The 17,343-nt window shown below is 45.3% G+C and overlaps 9 non-coding genes across 9 annotated transcripts; all 9 read left to right on the top strand.

The window, feature by feature from the left end:
* The first annotated feature begins 2,491 nt into the window (after positions 1-2,491).
* On the top strand, positions 2,492-2,682 carry LOC141194716 (U2 spliceosomal RNA). Its single transcript, XR_012267337.1, has one exon. It is a non-coding gene; the product is annotated as a U2 spliceosomal RNA (small nuclear RNA).
* A 1,115-nt stretch (positions 2,683-3,797) lies between these two features.
* Positions 3,798-3,988, top strand: LOC141194715 (U2 spliceosomal RNA). Its single transcript, XR_012267336.1, has one exon. It is a non-coding gene; the product is annotated as a U2 spliceosomal RNA (small nuclear RNA).
* A 1,115-nt stretch (positions 3,989-5,103) lies between these two features.
* Positions 5,104-5,294, top strand: LOC141194714 (U2 spliceosomal RNA). Its single transcript, XR_012267335.1, has one exon. It is a non-coding gene; the product is annotated as a U2 spliceosomal RNA (small nuclear RNA).
* A 1,115-nt stretch (positions 5,295-6,409) lies between these two features.
* On the top strand, positions 6,410-6,600 carry LOC141194713 (U2 spliceosomal RNA). Its single transcript, XR_012267334.1, has one exon. It is a non-coding gene; the product is annotated as a U2 spliceosomal RNA (small nuclear RNA).
* A 1,115-nt stretch (positions 6,601-7,715) lies between these two features.
* On the top strand, positions 7,716-7,906 carry LOC141194712 (U2 spliceosomal RNA). The gene has a single exon (XR_012267333.1). It is a non-coding gene; the product is annotated as a U2 spliceosomal RNA (small nuclear RNA).
* Positions 7,907-9,021: 1,115 nt separating this feature from the next.
* On the top strand, positions 9,022-9,212 carry LOC141194711 (U2 spliceosomal RNA). The gene has a single exon (XR_012267332.1). It is a non-coding gene; the product is annotated as a U2 spliceosomal RNA (small nuclear RNA).
* A 1,112-nt stretch (positions 9,213-10,324) lies between these two features.
* LOC141195986 (U2 spliceosomal RNA) lies at positions 10,325-10,515 on the top strand. The gene has a single exon (XR_012268555.1). It is a non-coding gene; the product is annotated as a U2 spliceosomal RNA (small nuclear RNA).
* A 1,115-nt stretch (positions 10,516-11,630) lies between these two features.
* On the top strand, positions 11,631-11,821 carry LOC141194710 (U2 spliceosomal RNA). Its single transcript, XR_012267331.1, has one exon. It is a non-coding gene; the product is annotated as a U2 spliceosomal RNA (small nuclear RNA).
* A 1,112-nt stretch (positions 11,822-12,933) lies between these two features.
* On the top strand, positions 12,934-13,124 carry LOC141195984 (U2 spliceosomal RNA). Its single transcript, XR_012268553.1, has one exon. It is a non-coding gene; the product is annotated as a U2 spliceosomal RNA (small nuclear RNA).
* The last annotated feature ends 4,219 nt before the right edge of the window (positions 13,125-17,343 follow it).

The raw sequence follows: 17,343 nt of genomic DNA, 5'->3' as shown, positions 1-17,343 counted from the left end.
AAGACACAATTCTTTATTGTTCTAAATTAAACCATACTTACCATCACACCCATTCCAGCTGAAGCCAACGATCTCCTGAAATAAAAGAAAAATAATAAAGCAACCTCATCCTTACCTTTCCATGGTTCCCACGACAGCTTCAGCTCTGCTACATCGAGATGACTGGCTGGACCGCAGCAGAACGCTGCCATCCAGTCTGTCATCCCGCAGACACTGAGAAGCGCAGGCATGCTTGCGCTCCTCACTGTCTCGCTGTGACGGCATCCAGATGAGCCGAGGTCATGTCCAATGAACTCGGCTCACCTCATGCACGTCACTGACAGCGTGGGAAAATTCTCACGCTGAAGTGCTGAGTGCAGGAGAATTCTCCCATGCTGTCAGTGATGTGCATGAGGTGAGCTCATGTCCAATGAACTCAGCTCACCTCCTGCACGTCACTGACAGCGTGGGAAAATTCTCCTGCAATCAGCGCTTCAGCGTGAGAATTTTCCCACGCTGTCAGTGACGTGCATGAGGTGAGCCGAGTTCATTGGACATGAACTCGGCTCATCTGGATGTCGTCACAGAGAGACGCTGAGCAGCGCAAGCAAGCCTGCGCTTCTCAGTGTCTGCGGGATGACAGGCTGGATGGCAGCGTTCTGCTGCGGTCCAGCCTGTCATCTCGATGTAGCAGAGCTGAAGCTGTCGTGGGAACCATGGAAAGGTAAGGATGAGGTTGCTTTATTATTTTTCTTTTATTGCAGGAGATCGTTGGCTTCAGCTGGAATGGGCGTGATGGTAAGTATGGTTTAATTTAGAACAATAAAGGATTGTGTCTTTATTTCAATTAAAGGACTTTATTCTGGGTGTTTGTGTTTTTTTTTAACTTTGACTATGGGGTTAGTAATGGGGGTGTCTTATAGACGCCTCTCCATTACTAACCTGGGCTTGATGTCAGCTGGCATTATAAGCTGACATCAACCCCAACCCTATTACCCCCTGCCACCGCACCAGGGCAGCGTGGAAGAGCGAGGCTAAGTGCCAGAATTGGCGCATCCTATGAATGCGCCATTTCTGGGGCGGCTGACGGCTGGTGTTTCTAGCCTGGGAGGGGGCCAATATTCATGGCTCCCTTCCTGGGCTATTAATATCAGCCCCCAGCTGTCTGCCTAGCCTTTGCTAGCTATTAAATTAGGGGGGACCCCACGTCATTTTTTTGGGGGGGTCCCCCATTTTAATAGCTAGTAAAGGCTATGTATTCAGCTGGGGGCTCATATTAGTAGCCTGGGAAGCTCCGTGGGTATTACCCCCTTCCCAGGCTTCAAACATCTGCCCCAGCCGTCTGCTTAACCTCCGCTAGAGCCTAAAATTACGGGGAACCCCACGCCAATTTTTTTAATAATAAATCCTTTATTTTAATACTAAATGACAAGTACAGTAACCAACACTATCACTGTACTTCATATATATGTGACTGACATGTTTCTATCTATCTAATCTATGTGTGAAGCTCTATTCTGTCTGTTATAAATTGTCGGGTACCGCTGCTGAATTGCCGGCCGGCTTTTTTAAAGAGACAGTGCATGAAAACACTAATATTTTTTTAAATAAATCCTTTACATTAAATGACAAGTACAGTAAGCAACACTATCACTGTACTTATTATATATGTGACTGACATGTTTCTATCTATCTAATCTATGTGTGAAGCTCTATTCTTTCTGCTCTAAATTGTCGGGTACAGATGCTGAATTGCCGCCGGCTTTTTTAAAGAGACAGTGCATGAAAACACTAATATTTTTTTTAATAAATCCTTTACACTAAATGACAAGTACAGTAACCAACACTATCACTGTGCTTCTTATATGTGTGACTGACATGTTTCTATCTATCTAATCTATGTGTGATGCTCTATTCCTTCTTGTCTAAATTGTCGGGTACCGGTGTATGCCGCTGCTGAATTTGCCGGCCGGCTTTTTTAAAGAGAGTGTCTTCTGAGCAGTTTGTCAGCTTTTGGACACCTTTGCAGGTGTTTTCTATGTGTTTCTATGTGTTTTTGTTTGCCTGCCATTGGTTTTAACGGTGTTCGACGGTGTTCTAAGGTGTTCGACGAACAGTTCGACGAACAGTTCCTCGAACATCCCGGTGTTCGACGAACCGAACCGAACCCGAACACTACGGGGGTGGCTCAACACTAGTAATCAGGAGCCCTCCTGCTAAGGGTAGACAGCTGCTCGTTCCACCCCACCCCCCGCCTTAATTGGTTCTCCTCCCTTCCAACGGTGTTGAGGCGGGTGGGAACAGCAGGGGGTGAAGGTGCTGTGTTTAAAGAGGTGGAGTTATGCAGATCTAAAACGCGTGGATTGCAGCAGCAGCAAGCCGAAAAGTGCAGGCATGTAAGGGATCTAGAGGTTGACAACATGTCTTCTTAACGGGAGTCCAGGAGCTCATCTCCACAAATGGACTTTTCAGGATCCTTGGGTGGCTCCGTAGTTTGAAACCAATTCTGGTTATCGCTTCTCGGCCTTTTGGCTAAGATCAAGTGTAGTATCTGTTCTTATCAGTTTAATATCTGATACGTCCCCTATCTGGGGACCATATATTAAATGGATTTTTAGAACAGGGAGATGGAAAAAGAGCTTGCTCTGTCCACTCCACGCATTGACCTGGTATTGCAGTATCTCCAGGACCGGTGCACCCCTTCTTTAATGCAGTTTCTAAAATCAGAAAGAATTGAATTCAATGTTTTTTGTTCATTTTGCTTGTTTGTCGGATTTTGGGATGGACTCTTTGGCTTTGCTTTTCTTCTCCTCATTGGATTTTTCATGTTCAAAGTTGCAGAAGCCAGATTACAAGCTCATTTTGGTTCAACTTCAGCAACTGTGCATTGCATTGCCATGTAATGTGATGCAATGCTATCTTTCTAGCTCTCCCTTTTTACTTCCTTTTGGATAAACAGACATATTAGGCAAGCATTTTGGAGCTTTCACCTAAATAACTACAGGTGGTGAGATAAGCTGCACAATATAATTGACCTTTCAGTATATTGTTGCACACACACCATCTATTTAGCAAATGCCCTTGTTATCAACAGCAGCCTTTTAAACTCACCTGAGCTAACAGGTATGTGCGCTGGTTACTCTGCTGCGCTTAAAATTTCTTTTTTGGTTTGCTACAATGCCTTTTCTGAAACGTTGTCTCCTTCTGCTGGAACACTGACTTCTTTCATTTAATGCCTGCAGACTATAAAAGAGAACCCAACCCAAAAAGTTTGGTTGATTAGTCTGTGGCATTCTGTTAAACTGTTGCTTATGGCGGTCTCTGTGAGCTTCTCAGCGACATTCAGCCAGCCAGGTATCCTGCCTGCAGTAGATGGAATGTGGCAATGGAACGCTGGCTGCGCGTGTCATAATAGGCTCTGAGCCTTTATATACCTGTGCACAGCAGCAGCCACCTTCAGTCTGCTGCTGGACAGCCAGCAGCAGCAGCAGCAGGAGAGGTATGTGATCAGGAGCCCTCCTGCTAAGGGTAGACAGCTGCTCGTTCCACCCCACCCCCCGCCTTAATTGGTTCTCCTCCCTTCCAACGGTGTTGAGGCGGGTGGGAACAGCAGGGGGTGAAGGTGCTGTGTTTAAAGAGGTGGAGTTATGCAGATCTAAAACGCGTGGATTGCAGCAGCAGCAAGCCGAAAAGTGCAGGCATGTAAGGGATCTAGAGGTTGACAGCATGTCTTCTTAACGGGAGTCCAGGAGCTCATCTCCACAAATGGACTTTTCAGGATCCTTGGGTGGCTCCGTAGTTTGAAACCAATTCTGGTTATCGCTTCTCGGCCTTTTGGCTAAGATCAAGTGTAGTATCTGTTCTTATCAGTTTAATATCTGATACGTCCCCTATCTGGGGACCATATATTAAATGGATTTTTAGAACAGGGAGATGGAAAAAGAGCTTGCTCTGTCCACTCCACGCATTGACCTGGTATTGCAGTATCTCCAGGACCGGTGCACCCCTTCTTTAATGCAGTTTCTAAAATCAGAAAGAATTGAATTCAATGTTTTTTGTTCATTTTGCTTGTTTGTCGGATTTTGGGATGAACTCTTTGGCTTTGCTTTTCTTCTCCTCATTGGATTTTTCATGTTCAAAGTTGCAGAAGCCAGATTACAAGCTCATTTTGGTTCAACTTCAGCAACTGTGCATTGCATTGCCATGTAATGTGATGCAATGCTATCTTTCTAGCTCTCCCTTTTTACTTCCTTTTGGATAAACAGACATATTAGGCAAGCATTTTGGAGCTTTCACCTAAATAACTACAGGTGGTGAGATAAGCTGCACAATATAATTGACCTTTCAGTATATTGTTGCACACACACCATCTATTTAGCAAATGCCCTTGTTATCAACAGCAGCCTTTTAAACTCACCTGAGCTAACAGGTATGTGCGCTGGTTACTCTGCTGCGCTTAAAATTTCTTTTTTGGTTTGCTACAATGCCTTTTCTGAAACGTTGTCTCCTTCTGCTGGAACACTGACTTCTTTCATTTAATGCCTGCAGACTATAAAAGAGAACCCAACCCAAAAAGTTTGGTTGATTAGTCTGTGGCATTCTGTTAAACTGTTGCTTATGGCGGTCTCTGTGAGCTTCTCAGCGACATTCAGCCAGCCAGGTATCCTGCCTGCAGTAGATGGAATGTGGCAATGGAACGCTGGCTGCGCGTGTCATAATAGGCTCTGAGCCTTTATATACCTGTGCACAGCAGCAGCCACCTTCAGTCTGCTGCTGGACAGCCAGCAGCAGCAGCAGCAGGAGAGGTATGTAATCAGGAGCCCTCCTGCTAAGGGTAGACAGCTGCTCGTTCCACCCCACCCCCCGCCTTAATTGGTTCTCCTCCCTTCCAACGGTGTTGAGGCGGGTGGGAACAGCAGGGGGTGAAGGTGCTGTGTTTAAAGAGGTGGAGTTATGCAGATCTAAAACGCGTGGATTGCAGCAGCAGCAAGCCGAAAAGTGCAGGCATGTAAGGGATCTAGAGGTTGACAACATGTCTTCTTAACGGGAGTCCAGGAGCTCATCTCCACAAATGGACTTTTCAGGATCCTTGGGTGGCTCCGTAGTTTGAAACCAATTCTGGTTATCGCTTCTCGGCCTTTTGGCTAAGATCAAGTGTAGTATCTGTTCTTATCAGTTTAATATCTGATACGTCCCCTATCTGGGGACCATATATTAAATGGATTTTTAGAACAGGGAGATGGAAAAAGAGCTTGCTCTGTCCACTCCACGCATTGACCTGGTATTGCAGTATCTCCAGGACCGGTGCACCCCTTCTTTAATGCAGTTTCTAAAATCAGAAAGAATTGAGTTCAATGTTTTTTGTTCATTTTGCTTGTTTGTCGGATTTTGGGATGGACTCTTTGGCTTTGCTTTTCTTCTCCTCATTGGATTTTTCATGTTCAAAGTTGCAGAAGCCAGATTACAAGCTCATTTTGGTTCAACTTCAGCAACTGTGCATTGCATTGCCATGTAATGTGATGCAATGCTATCTTTCTAGCTCTCCCTTTTTACTTCCTTTTGGATAAACAGACATATTAGGCAAGCATTTTGGAGCTTTCACCTAAATAACTACAGGTGGTGAGATAAGCTGCACAATATAATTGACCTTTCAGTATATTGTTGCACACACACCATCTATTTAGCAAATGCCCTTGTTATCAACAGCAGCCTTTTAAACTCACCTGAGCTAACAGGTATGTGCGCTGGTTACTCTGCTGCGCTTAAAATTTCTTTTTTGGTTTGCTACAATGCCTTTTCTGAAACGTTGTCTCCTTCTGCTGGAACACTGACTTCTTTCATTTAATGCCTGCAGACTATAAAAGAGAACCCAACCCAAAAAGTTTGGTTGATTAGTCTGTGGCATTCTGTTAAACTGTTGCTTATGGCGGTCTCTGTGAGCTTCTCAGCGACATTCAGCCAGCCAGGTATCCTGCCTGCAGTAGATGGAATGTGGCAATGGAACGCTGGCTGCGCGTGTCATAATAGGCTCTGAGCCTTTATATACCTGTGCACAGCAGCAGCCACCTTCAGTCTGCTGCTGGACAGCCAGCAGCAGCAGCAGCAGGAGAGGTATGTAATCAGGAGCCCTCCTGCTAAGGGTAGACAGCTGCTCGTTCCACCCCACCCCCCGCCTTAATTGGTTCTCCTCCCTTCCAACGGTGTTGAGGCGGGTGGGAACAGCAGGGGGTGAAGGTGCTGTGTTTAAAGAGGTGGAGTTATGCAGATCTAAAACGCGTGGATTGCAGCAGCAGCAAGCCGAAAAGTGCAGGCATGTAAGGGATCTAGAGGTTGACAACATGTCTTCTTAACGGGAGTCCAGGAGCTCATCTCCACAAATGGACTTTTCAGGATCCTTGGGTGGCTCCGTAGTTTGAAACCAATTCTGGTTATCGCTTCTCGGCCTTTTGGCTAAGATCAAGTGTAGTATCTGTTCTTATCAGTTTAATATCTGATACGTCCCCTATCTGGGGACCATATATTAAATGGATTTTTAGAACAGGGAGATGGAAAAAGAGCTTGCTCTGTCCACTCCACGCATTGACCTGGTATTGCAGTATCTCCAGGACCGGTGCACCCCTTCTTTAATGCAGTTTCTAAAATCAGAAAGAATTGAATTCAATGTTTTTTGTTCATTTTGCTTGTTTGTCGGATTTTGGGATGGACTCTTTGGCTTTGCTTTTCTTCTCCTCATTGGATTTTTCATGTTCAAAGTTGCAGAAGCCAGATTACAAGCTCATTTTGGTTCAACTTCAGCAACTGTGCATTGCATTGCCATGTAATGTGATGCAATGCTATCTTTCTAGCTCTCCCTTTTTACTTCCTTTTGGATAAACAGACATATTAGGCAAGCATTTTGGAGCTTTCACCTAAATAACTACAGGTGGTGAGATAAGCTGCACAATATAATTGACCTTTCAGTATATTGTTGCACACACACCATCTATTTAGCAAATGCCCTTGTTATCAACAGCAGCCTTTTAAACTCACCTGAGCTAACAGGTATGTGCGCTGGTTACTCTGCTGCGCTTAAAATTTCTTTTTTGGTTTGCTACAATGCCTTTTCTGAAACGTTGTCTCCTTCTGCTGGAACACTGACTTCTTTCATTTAATGCCTGCAGACTATAAAAGAGAACCCAACCCAAAAAGTTTGGTTGATTAGTCTGTGGCATTCTGTTAAACTGTTGCTTATGGCGGTCTCTGTGAGCTTCTCAGCGACATTCAGCCAGCCAGGTATCCTGCCTGCAGTAGATGGAATGTGGCAATGGAACGCTGGCTGCGCGTGTCATAATAGGCTCTGAGCCTTTATATACCTGTGCACAGCAGCAGCCACCTTCAGTCTGCTGCTGGACAGCCAGCAGCAGCAGCAGCAGGAGAGGTATGTAATCAGGAGCCCTCCTGCTAAGGGTAGACAGCTGCTCGTTCCACCCCACCCCCCGCCTTAATTGGTTCTCCTCCCTTCCAACGGTGTTGAGGCGGGTGGGAACAGCAGGGGGTGAAGGTGCTGTGTTTAAAGAGGTGGAGTTATGCAGATCTAAAACGCGTGGATTGCAGCAGCAGCAAGCCGAAAAGTGCAGGCATGTAAGGGATCTAGAGGTTGACAACATGTCTTCTTAACGGGAGTCCAGGAGCTCATCTCCACAAATGGACTTTTCAGGATCCTTGGGTGGCTCCGTAGTTTGAAACCAATTCTGGTTATCGCTTCTCGGCCTTTTGGCTAAGATCAAGTGTAGTATCTGTTCTTATCAGTTTAATATCTGATACGTCCCCTATCTGGGGACCATATATTAAATGGATTTTTAGAACAGGGAGATGGAAAAAGAGCTTGCTCTGTCCACTCCACGCATTGACCTGGTATTGCAGTATCTCCAGGACCGGTGCACCCCTTCTTTAATGCAGTTTCTAAAATCAGAAAGAATTGAATTCAATGTTTTTTGTTCATTTTGCTTGTTTGTCGGATTTTGGGATGGACTCTTTGGCTTTGCTTTTCTTCTCCTCATTGGATTTTTCATGTTCAAAGTTGCAGAAGCCAGATTACAAGCTCATTTTGGTTCAACTTCAGCAACTGTGCATTGCATTGCCATGTAATGTGATGCAATGCTATCTTTCTAGCTCTCCCTTTTTACTTCCTTTTGGATAAACAGACATATTAGGCAAGCATTTTGGAGCTTTCACCTAAATAACTACAGGTGGTGAGATAAGCTGCACAATATAATTGACCTTTCAGTATATTGTTGCACACACACCATCTATTTAGCAAATGCCCTTGTTATCAACAGCAGCCTTTTAAACTCACCTGAGCTAACAGGTATGTGCGCTGGTTACTCTGCTGCGCTTAAAATTTCTTTTTTGGTTTGCTACAATGCCTTTTCTGAAACGTTGTCTCCTTCTGCTGGAACACTGACTTCTTTCATTTAATGCCTGCAGACTATAAAAGAGAACCCAACCCAAAAAGTTTGGTTGATTAGTCTGTGGCATTCTGTTAAACTGTTGCTTATGGCGGTCTCTGTGAGCTTCTCAGCGACATTCAGCCAGCCAGGTATCCTGCCTGCAGTAGATGGAATGTGGCAATGGAACGCTGGCTGCGCGTGTCATAATAGGCTCTGAGCCTTTATATACCTGTGCACAGCAGCAGCCACCTTCAGTCTGCTGCTGGACAGCCAGCAGCAGCAGCAGCAGGAGAGGTATGTAATCAGGAGCCCTCCTGCTAAGGGTAGACAGCTGCTCGTTCCACCCCACCCCCCGCCTTAATTGGTTCTCCTCCCTTCCAACGGTGTTGAGGCGGGTGGGAACAGCAGGGGGTGAAGGTGCTGTGTTTAAAGAGGTGGAGTTATGCAGATCTAAAACGCGTGGATTGCAGCAGCAGCAAGCCGAAAAGTGCAGGCATGTAAGGGATCTAGAGGTTGACAACATGTCTTCTTAACGGGAGTCCAGGAGCTCATCTCCACAAATGGACTTTTCAGGATCCTTGGGTGGCTCCGTAGTTTGAAACCAATTCTGGTTATCGCTTCTCGGCCTTTTGGCTAAGATCAAGTGTAGTATCTGTTCTTATCAGTTTAATATCTGATACGTCCCCTATCTGGGGACCATATATTAAATGGATTTTTAGAACAGGGAGATGGAAAAAGAGCTTGCTCTGTCCACTCCACGCATTGACCTGGTATTGCAGTATCTCCAGGACCGGTGCACCCCTTCTTTAATGCAGTTTCTAAAATCAGAAAGAATTGAATTCAATGTTTTTTGTTCATTTTGCTTGTTTGTCGGATTTTGGGATGGACTCTTTGGCTTTGCTTTTCTTCTCCTCATTGGATTTTTCATGTTCAAAGTTGCAGAAGCCAGATTACAAGCTCATTTTGGTTCAACTTCAGCAACTGTGCATTGCATTGCCATGTAATGTGATGCAATGCTATCTCTTTAGCTCTCCCTTTTTACTTCCTTTTGGATAAACAGACATATTAGGCAAGCATTTTGGAGCTTTCACCTAAATAACTACAGGTGGTGAGATAAGCTGCACAATATAATTGACCTTTCAGTATATTGTTGCACACACACCATCTATTTAGCAAATGCCCTTGTTATCAACAGCAGCCTTTTAAACTCACCTGAGCTAACAGGTATGTGCGCTGGTTACTCTGCTGCGCTTAAAATTTCTTTTTTGGTTTGCTACAATGCCTTTTCTGAAACGTTGTCTCCTTCTGCTGGAACACTGACTTCTTTCATTTAATGCCTGCAGACTATAAAAGAGAACCCAACCCAAAAAGTTTGGTTGATTAGTCTATGGCATTCTGTTAAACTGTTGCTTATGGCGGTCTCTGTGAGCTTCTCAGCGACATTCAGCCAGCCAGGTATCCTGCCTGCAGTAGATGGAATGTGGCAATGGAACGCTGGCTGCGCGTGTCATAATAGGCTCTGAGCCTTTATATACCTGTGCACAGCAGCAGCCACCTTCAGTCTGCTGCTGGACAGCCAGCAGCAGCAGCAGGAGAGGTATGTAATCAGGAGCCCTCCTGCTAAGGGTAGACAGCTGCTCGTTCCACCCCACCCCCTGCCTTAATTGGTTCTCCTCCCTTCCAACGGTGTTGAGGCGGGTGGGAACAGCAGGGGGTGAAGGTGCTGTGTTTAAAGAGGTGGAGTTATGCAGATCTAAAACGCGTGGATTGCAGCAGCAGCAAGCCGAAAAGTGCAGGCATGTAAGGGATCTAGAGGTTGACAACATGTCTTCTTAACGGGAGTCCAGGAGCTCATCTCCACAAATGGACTTTTCAGGATCCTTGGGTGGCTCCGTAGTTTGAAACCAATTCTGGTTATCGCTTCTCGGCCTTTTGGCTAAGATCAAGTGTAGTATCTGTTCTTATCAGTTTAATATCTGATACGTCCCCTATCTGGGGACCATAAATTAAATGGATTTTTAGAACAGGGAGATGGAAAAAGAGCTTGCTCTGTCCACTCCACGCATTGACCTGGTATTGTAGTATCTCCAGGACCGGTGCACCCCTTCTTTAATGCAGTTTCTAAAATCAGAAAGAATTGAATTCAATGTTTTTTGTTCATTTTGCTTGTTTGTCGGATTTTGGGATGGACTCTTTGGCTTTGCTTTTCTTCTCCTCATTGGATTTTTCATGTTCAAAGTTGCAGAAGCCAGATTACAAGCTCATTTTGGTTCAACTTCAGCAACTGTGCGTTGCATTGCCATGTAATGTGATGCAATGCTATCTTTCTAGCTCTACCTTTTTACTTCCTTTTGGATAAACAGACATATTAGGCAAGCATTTTGGAGCTTTCACCTAAATAACTACAGGTGGTGAGATAAGCTGCACAATATAATTGACCTTTCAGTATATTGTTGCACACACACCATCTATTTAGCAAATGCCCTTGTTATCAACAGCAGCCTTTTAAACTCACCTGAGCTAACAGGTATGTGCGCTGGTTACTCTGCTGCGCTTAAAATTTCTTTTTTGGTTTGCTACAATGCCTTTTCTGAAACGTTGTCTCCTTCTGCTGGAACACTGACTTCTTTCATTTAATGCCTGCAGACTATAAAAGAGAACCCAACCCAAAAAGTTTGGTTGATTAGTCTGTGGCATTCTGTTAAACTGTTGCTTATGGCGGTCTCTGTGAGCTTCTCAGCGACATTCAGCCAGCCAGGTATCCTGCCTGCAGTAGATGGAATGTGGCAATGGAACGCTGGCTGCGCGTGTCATAATAGGCTCTGAGCCTTTATATACCTGTGCACAGCAGCAGCCACCTTCAGTCTGCTGCTGGACAGCCAGCAGCAGCAGCAGCAGGAGAGGTATGTAATCAGGAGCCCTCCTGCTAAGGGTAGACAGCTGCTCGTTCCACCCCACCCCCCGCCTTAATTGGTTCTCCTCCCTTCCAACGGTGTTGAGGCGGGTGGGAACAGCAGGGGGTGAAGGTGCTGTGTTTAAAGAGGTGGAGGTATGCAGATCTAAAACGCGTGGATTGCAGCAGCAGCAAGCCGAAAAGTGCAGGCATGTAAGGGATCTAGAGGTTGACAACATGTCTTCTTAACGGGAGTCCAGGAGCTCATCTCCACAAATGGACTTTTCAGGATCCTTGGGTGGCTCCGTAGTTTGAAACCAATTCTGGTTATCGCTTCTCGGCCTTTTGGCTAAGATCAAGTGTAGTATCTGTTCTTATCAGTTTAATATCTGATACGTCCCCTATCTGGGGACCATATATTAAATGGATTTTTAGAACAGGGAGATGGAAAAAGAGCTTGCTCTGTCCACTCCACGCATTGACCTGGTATTGCAGTATCTCCAGGACCGGTGCACCCCTTCTTTAATGCAGTTTCTAAAATCAGAAAGAATTGAATTCAATGTTTTTTGTTCATTTTGCTTGTTTGTCGGATTTTGGGATGGACTCTTTGGCTTTGCTTTTCTTCTCCTCATTGGATTTTTCATGTTCAAAGTTGCAGAAGCCAGATTACAAGCTCATTTTGGTTCAACTTCAGCAACTGTGCATTGCATTGCCATGTAATGTGATGCAATGCTATCTTTCTAGCTCTCCCTTTTTACTTCCTTCTGGATAAACAGACATATTAGGCAAGCATTTTGGAGCTTTCACCTAAATAACTACAGGTGGTGAGATAAGCTGCACAATATAATTGACCTTTCAGTATATTGTTGCACACACACCATCTATTTAGCAAATGCCCTTGTTATCAACAGCAGCCTTTTAAACTCACCTGAGCTAACAGGTATGTGCGCTGGTTACTCTGCTGCGCTTAAAATTTCTTTTTTGGTTTGCTACAATGCCTTTTCTGAAACGTTGTCTCCTTCTGCTGGAACACTGACTTCTTTCATTTAATGCCTGCAGACTATAAAAGAGAACCCAACCCAAAAAGTTTGGTTGATTAGTCTGTGGCATTCTGTTAAACTGTTGCTTATGGCGGTCTCTGTGAGCTTCTCAGCGACATTCAGCCAGCCAGGTATCCTGCCTGCAGTAGATGGAATGTGGCAATGGAACGCTGGCTGCGCGTGTCATAATAGGCTCTGAGCCTTTATATACCTGTGCACAGCAGCAGCCACCTTCAGTCTGCTGCTGGACAGCCAGCAGCAGCAGCAGGAGAGGTATGTAATCAGGAGCCCTCCTGCTAAGGGTAGACAGCTGCTCGTTCCACCCCACCCCCTGCCTTAATTGGTTCTCCTCCCTTCCAACGGTGTTGAGGCGGGTGGGAACAGCAGGGGGTGAAGGTGCTGTGTTTAAAGAGGTGGAGTTATGCAGATCTAAAACGCGTGGATTGCAGCAGCAGCAAGCCGAAAAGTGCAGGCATGTAAGGGATCTAGAGGTTGACAACATGTCTTCTTAACGGGAGTCCAGGAGCTCATCTCCACAAATGGACTTTTCAGGATCCTTGGGTGGCTCCGTAGTTTGAAACCAATTCTGGTTATCGCTTCTCGGCCTTTTGGCTAAGATCAAGTGTAGTATCTGTTCTTATCAGTTTAATATCTGATACGTCCCCTATCTGGGGACCATAAATTAAATGGATTTTTAGAACAGGGAGATGGAAAAAGAGCTTGCTCTGTCCACTCCACGCATTGACCTGGTATTGTAGTATCTCCAGGACCGGTGCACCCCTTCTTTAATGCAGTTTCTAAAATCAGAAAGAATTGAATTCAATGTTTTTTGTTCATTTTGCTTGTTTGTCGGATTTTGGGATGGACTCTTTGGCTTTGCTTTTCTTCTCCTCATTGGATTTTTCATGTTCAAAGTTGCAGAAGCCAGATTACAAGCTCATTTTGGTTCAACTTCAGCAACTGTGCGTTGCATTGCCATGTAATGTGATGCAATGCTATCTTTCTAGCTCTACCTTTTTACTTCCTTTTGGATAAACAGACATATTAGGCAAGCATTTTGGAGCTTTCACCTAAATAACTACAGGTGGTGAGATAAGCTGCACAATATAATTGACCTTTCAGTATATTGTTGCACACACACCATCTATTTAGCAAATGCCCTTGTTATCAACAGCAGCCTTTTAAACTCACCTGAGCTAACAGGTATGTGCGCTGGTTACTCTGCTGCGCTTAAAATTTCTTATTTGGTTTGCTACAATGCCTTTTCTGAAACGTTGTCTCCTTCTGCTGGAACACTGACTTCTTTCATTTAATGCCTGCAGACTATAAAAGAGAACCCAACCCAAAAAGTTTGGTTGATTAGTCTGTGGCATTCTGTTAAACTGTTGCTTATGGCGGTCTCTGTGAGCTTCTCAGCGACATTCAGCCAGCCAGGTATCCTGCCTGCAGTAGATGGAATGTGGCAATGGAACGCTGGCTGCGCGTGTCATAATAGGCTCTGAGCCTTTATATACCTGTGCACAGCAGCAGCCACCTTCAGTCTGCTGCTGGACAGCCAGCAGCAGCAGCAGCAGGAGAGGTATGTAATCAGGAGCCCTCCTGCTAAGGGTAGACAGCTGCTCGTTCCACCCCACCCCCCGCCTTAATTGGTTCTCCTCCCTTCCAACGGTGTTGAGGCGGGTGGGAACAGCAGGGGGTGAAGGTGCTGTGTTTAAAGAGGTGGAGTTATGCAGATCTAAAACGCGTGGATTGCAGCAGCAGCAAGCCGAAAAGTGCAGGCATGTAAGGGATCTAGAGGTTGACAACATGTCTTCTTAACGGGAGTCCAGGAGCTCATCTCCACAAATGGACTTTTCAGGATCCTTGGGTGGCTCCGTAGTTTGAAACCAATTCTGGTTATCGCTCTCGGCCTTTTGGCTTCGATCTTACAGCTTGTCTGTTTGGTTGTTGTCTATCTGGGTGCTTCCGGTACCCTCTCTCTCGGCCTGGGGGGATCGTTCCTCTTCGGAGGGACTTCACCCCCCTGCTGCTATAGGGAGAGAGGCTTAGTCCGGGAGCAACGGGAAGTGATCCCCTAAAAAGGCATATGCCTTTTTTTTCTTTCCGTAGTTGGCGTACTTTTTTTGGAAGAGATGCCGGCTGTGCTGTCATATGCATCGGGTGAACCCCGGATGAGAAATACAGTGCGAATTGACGTTTTGGAGAAGTTTCGCTGTGAGAAAAACATCCAGTATGTTTGCAACATCATCCTTCTTGGACTTCTGGGATTTAGTAGAGAGGACATCTTCTGCTTCCAGGACAACGAATCGAAAGGTACCTACACCATCACTTTTAGGAGTCAAGGGTGCTGCCAACAACTGGTCCAGAAAGTGAACGAAAATAGCCACATGGACGAAATGGAAGGTTTGATTTTTTCCTTATTATTTGTTTATGAAGAAGTCCAGATTGTGGTTCACTTCCCTAACCCTTTTGTGGAAGTGCTGGATATTTTGACTTTCTTGCGTCGCTATTGCGATGACGTGTCCTTTTTAGGAAAAATTAAAAATGCAGTTAATTTTTGGTGTGGGAAGCGGAGGTTCCTGGCACGATTAAAGAAGGATCCAACGGGAGTCGGAGGAACACAGCACCCTCCCTCCACCTTCACAATCGGGAAGAGCCGAGGATACCTCTTCTATCAAGGTATGCCCTTGTTGTAGGAATTGTGGCACAATGGGGCATACCCAAGACGCTTGGCAGGAGAGGAGGGCTGCCCGTTGTAATAATTGCAGCCAGTATGGACACTTGACGAAAGACTGTCCTCACAAGAAACAGTGTAATCTGTGCGGGGAGGATGGACATGTATTCCGGAGTTGCCCCCAGAGAACCAAGGTACGGACATATGCAGAGGCAACTGGGGGTCCCTGGCGAAGACAATCTCTAGCTCGCCCCTCAGTGTCCGTCGGGGAGGATCCCCTTGACAGGACTGAGCTAAGCTCTACTGGCCCCTCTGTAGTGGAGGTGGCAAAGAAGAAGCCCCCGCAAAAAGGGGACTATGGGCGGTCCGTCCAGGGACCGGAGCAGGGATGCTCTTCTGTTCGGGAGGGTGTCTCTGTGTCGATGGCCCCTGAAGATGTGTGTGTTTCTGGTGTGCTGGAGCAGGGTGCCCCCAGTATGTTGGCACTGGTGGGCCCTGCTGCGAAGGCCCCAGATGCTATTCAAGTGTCGAGCCAGCAGGACGCAGTGTGTTTTTCCCTAGGTGACGACCTCGAGAAGAGAGACCATGAGGCAGTAGTGGGAGAAGATTGCACTAGTGACCTACCTGAACCCAGCGGGAAAAAGATGCGTGCGGATGTCTGTCCGGATTCACCGGATGTTTCCTTGGGTGTCGGTGATTTGTGGCTGCAGGGAGCAGGAGCTGGATACCCGGTCACTGCCTCGGATCCAATGAACATTTCCTTTTCCCCGGAGTCAGGGATCTTGGAGGCACTGTTGGATCATAGTCCTGAACAGGTCAAGATGATTCTGGATGACTCCCTCCCACCTTGACTTTAATGCCGTCCATAAAATGCCTCTCACTGAATGTGAGATCTTTAAAGAGCCCTGTTCGCAGGGCTGCTCTTTTTCAATATTTAGAGACTTTAGACTTTGATGTGTGTTTATTGCAGGAATGTGGACTACAACACTCAATTAATTATGACGAGCTTAAAAAGGATTGGAAGTCGGGACCGTCAGTGTGGTCCAGCTCAAATGTGAATAGGTCTGCTGGAGTGGGTTTGCTCTGTCGTGGTAATAACATCGTGTTTTCCTCTGTTACAGAGATTACACCAGGCAGGGCAATGTTAGTACATTTGCATATTAATAATTTTAGTTTTCGCATAATTAATGTGTATGCTCCTCCCGACAAGCAAGAGCGCATCCAATTGTTTGAAATTTTGCCTGTATTTTGTGTTGGGTCTTCTCCCCTCCTGATAGGTGGGGATTTCAACTGCCTTAGTGTCGGCGAACAACGAGTAGGAGGGGACCCTCTCCGTAAGTTGGATAAGTCATGTTTTCTGCTAAAAAATTTTCAAACTGATTTTAAGCTATGCGATGCCTGGAGGTCTCTTTCACCGACGGACCCTGGATTTACATGGTCCGGTCGGGGAGTGGCCTCTAGGATCGATTTTATGTTTTTATCTGTGGATTTTAAGCCGGTGATGTTTGATCTAATGTCTAATTTATTTTCCGATCACAAAATGTTAAAATTACAGTTAGAATACCAAGGAGAGCAGAGAATAAACAAAGGACTGTGGCGTTTGGGGACACATCTGCTGGAGGATCCTCAGATAAGGTCGGATTTTTGTACAGCCTACCAGGAATGGAGACAACATAGGCCTCCTTATATAAAAATGTTGTCTTGGTGGGAAAAGATTAAAAATAAAATTTTCCTTTTTTTTATCACGGCAGGGAGGAAGAAATCAAGACAGAAAAAACAATTTTTCTCAAATCTAAATACTAGGCTGCAGACACTTTATAAATTTAAAGAGATTGGGTTGGAGGTGGAGGAAGACATTGTCAGCCTAAAAGCAGAAATACATACACTTTTGGAGCAGAAGGGGAGAGAGGTTATTTTTAATTCAAAGGTAAAGCAGTTAGAAGAAGATGAAAAATGTGCACGCTTCTTTTTTAAAAAAGCAATGGAGAGGAAAGATGCGATTACTTGTTTAGGTGAAGAATCCACTATACAGGGCATGAAGAACGTGGCTTTTGATTTTTACCGACTCCTTTTTAGTGAGAAAAGTGTGGATGATTCCTTTTTACAAGATGCTCTTAATGTCCTAGATTTTAAGTTGAATCAGTCAGATCAGGAGTTTTTAATACGGGATTTTAGCTTAGAGGAACTTTTTAACATTTTTAAAAGTTTTTCAAAGGGCAAAGCTCCGGGAGCAGACGGTCTCCCCGTCGAATTTTATCTGACTTTCTGGGATATTTTAAAGGATGATCTTTTAGCACTTTTTAAGGAGGTTTTTAAGTGTAAACGGTT

This window comes from Phyllobates terribilis, unplaced genomic scaffold (assembly GCF_046119375.1).
Source record: "Phyllobates terribilis strain yellow unplaced genomic scaffold, ASM4611937v1 Scaffold_74__1_contigs__length_7073193, whole genome shotgun sequence".
Lineage (NCBI taxonomy): Eukaryota > Metazoa > Chordata > Amphibia > Anura > Dendrobatidae > Phyllobates > Phyllobates terribilis.
Note: the sequence above shows the minus strand (reverse complement) of the source record. Positions and strands in the feature narration are given on the sequence as shown.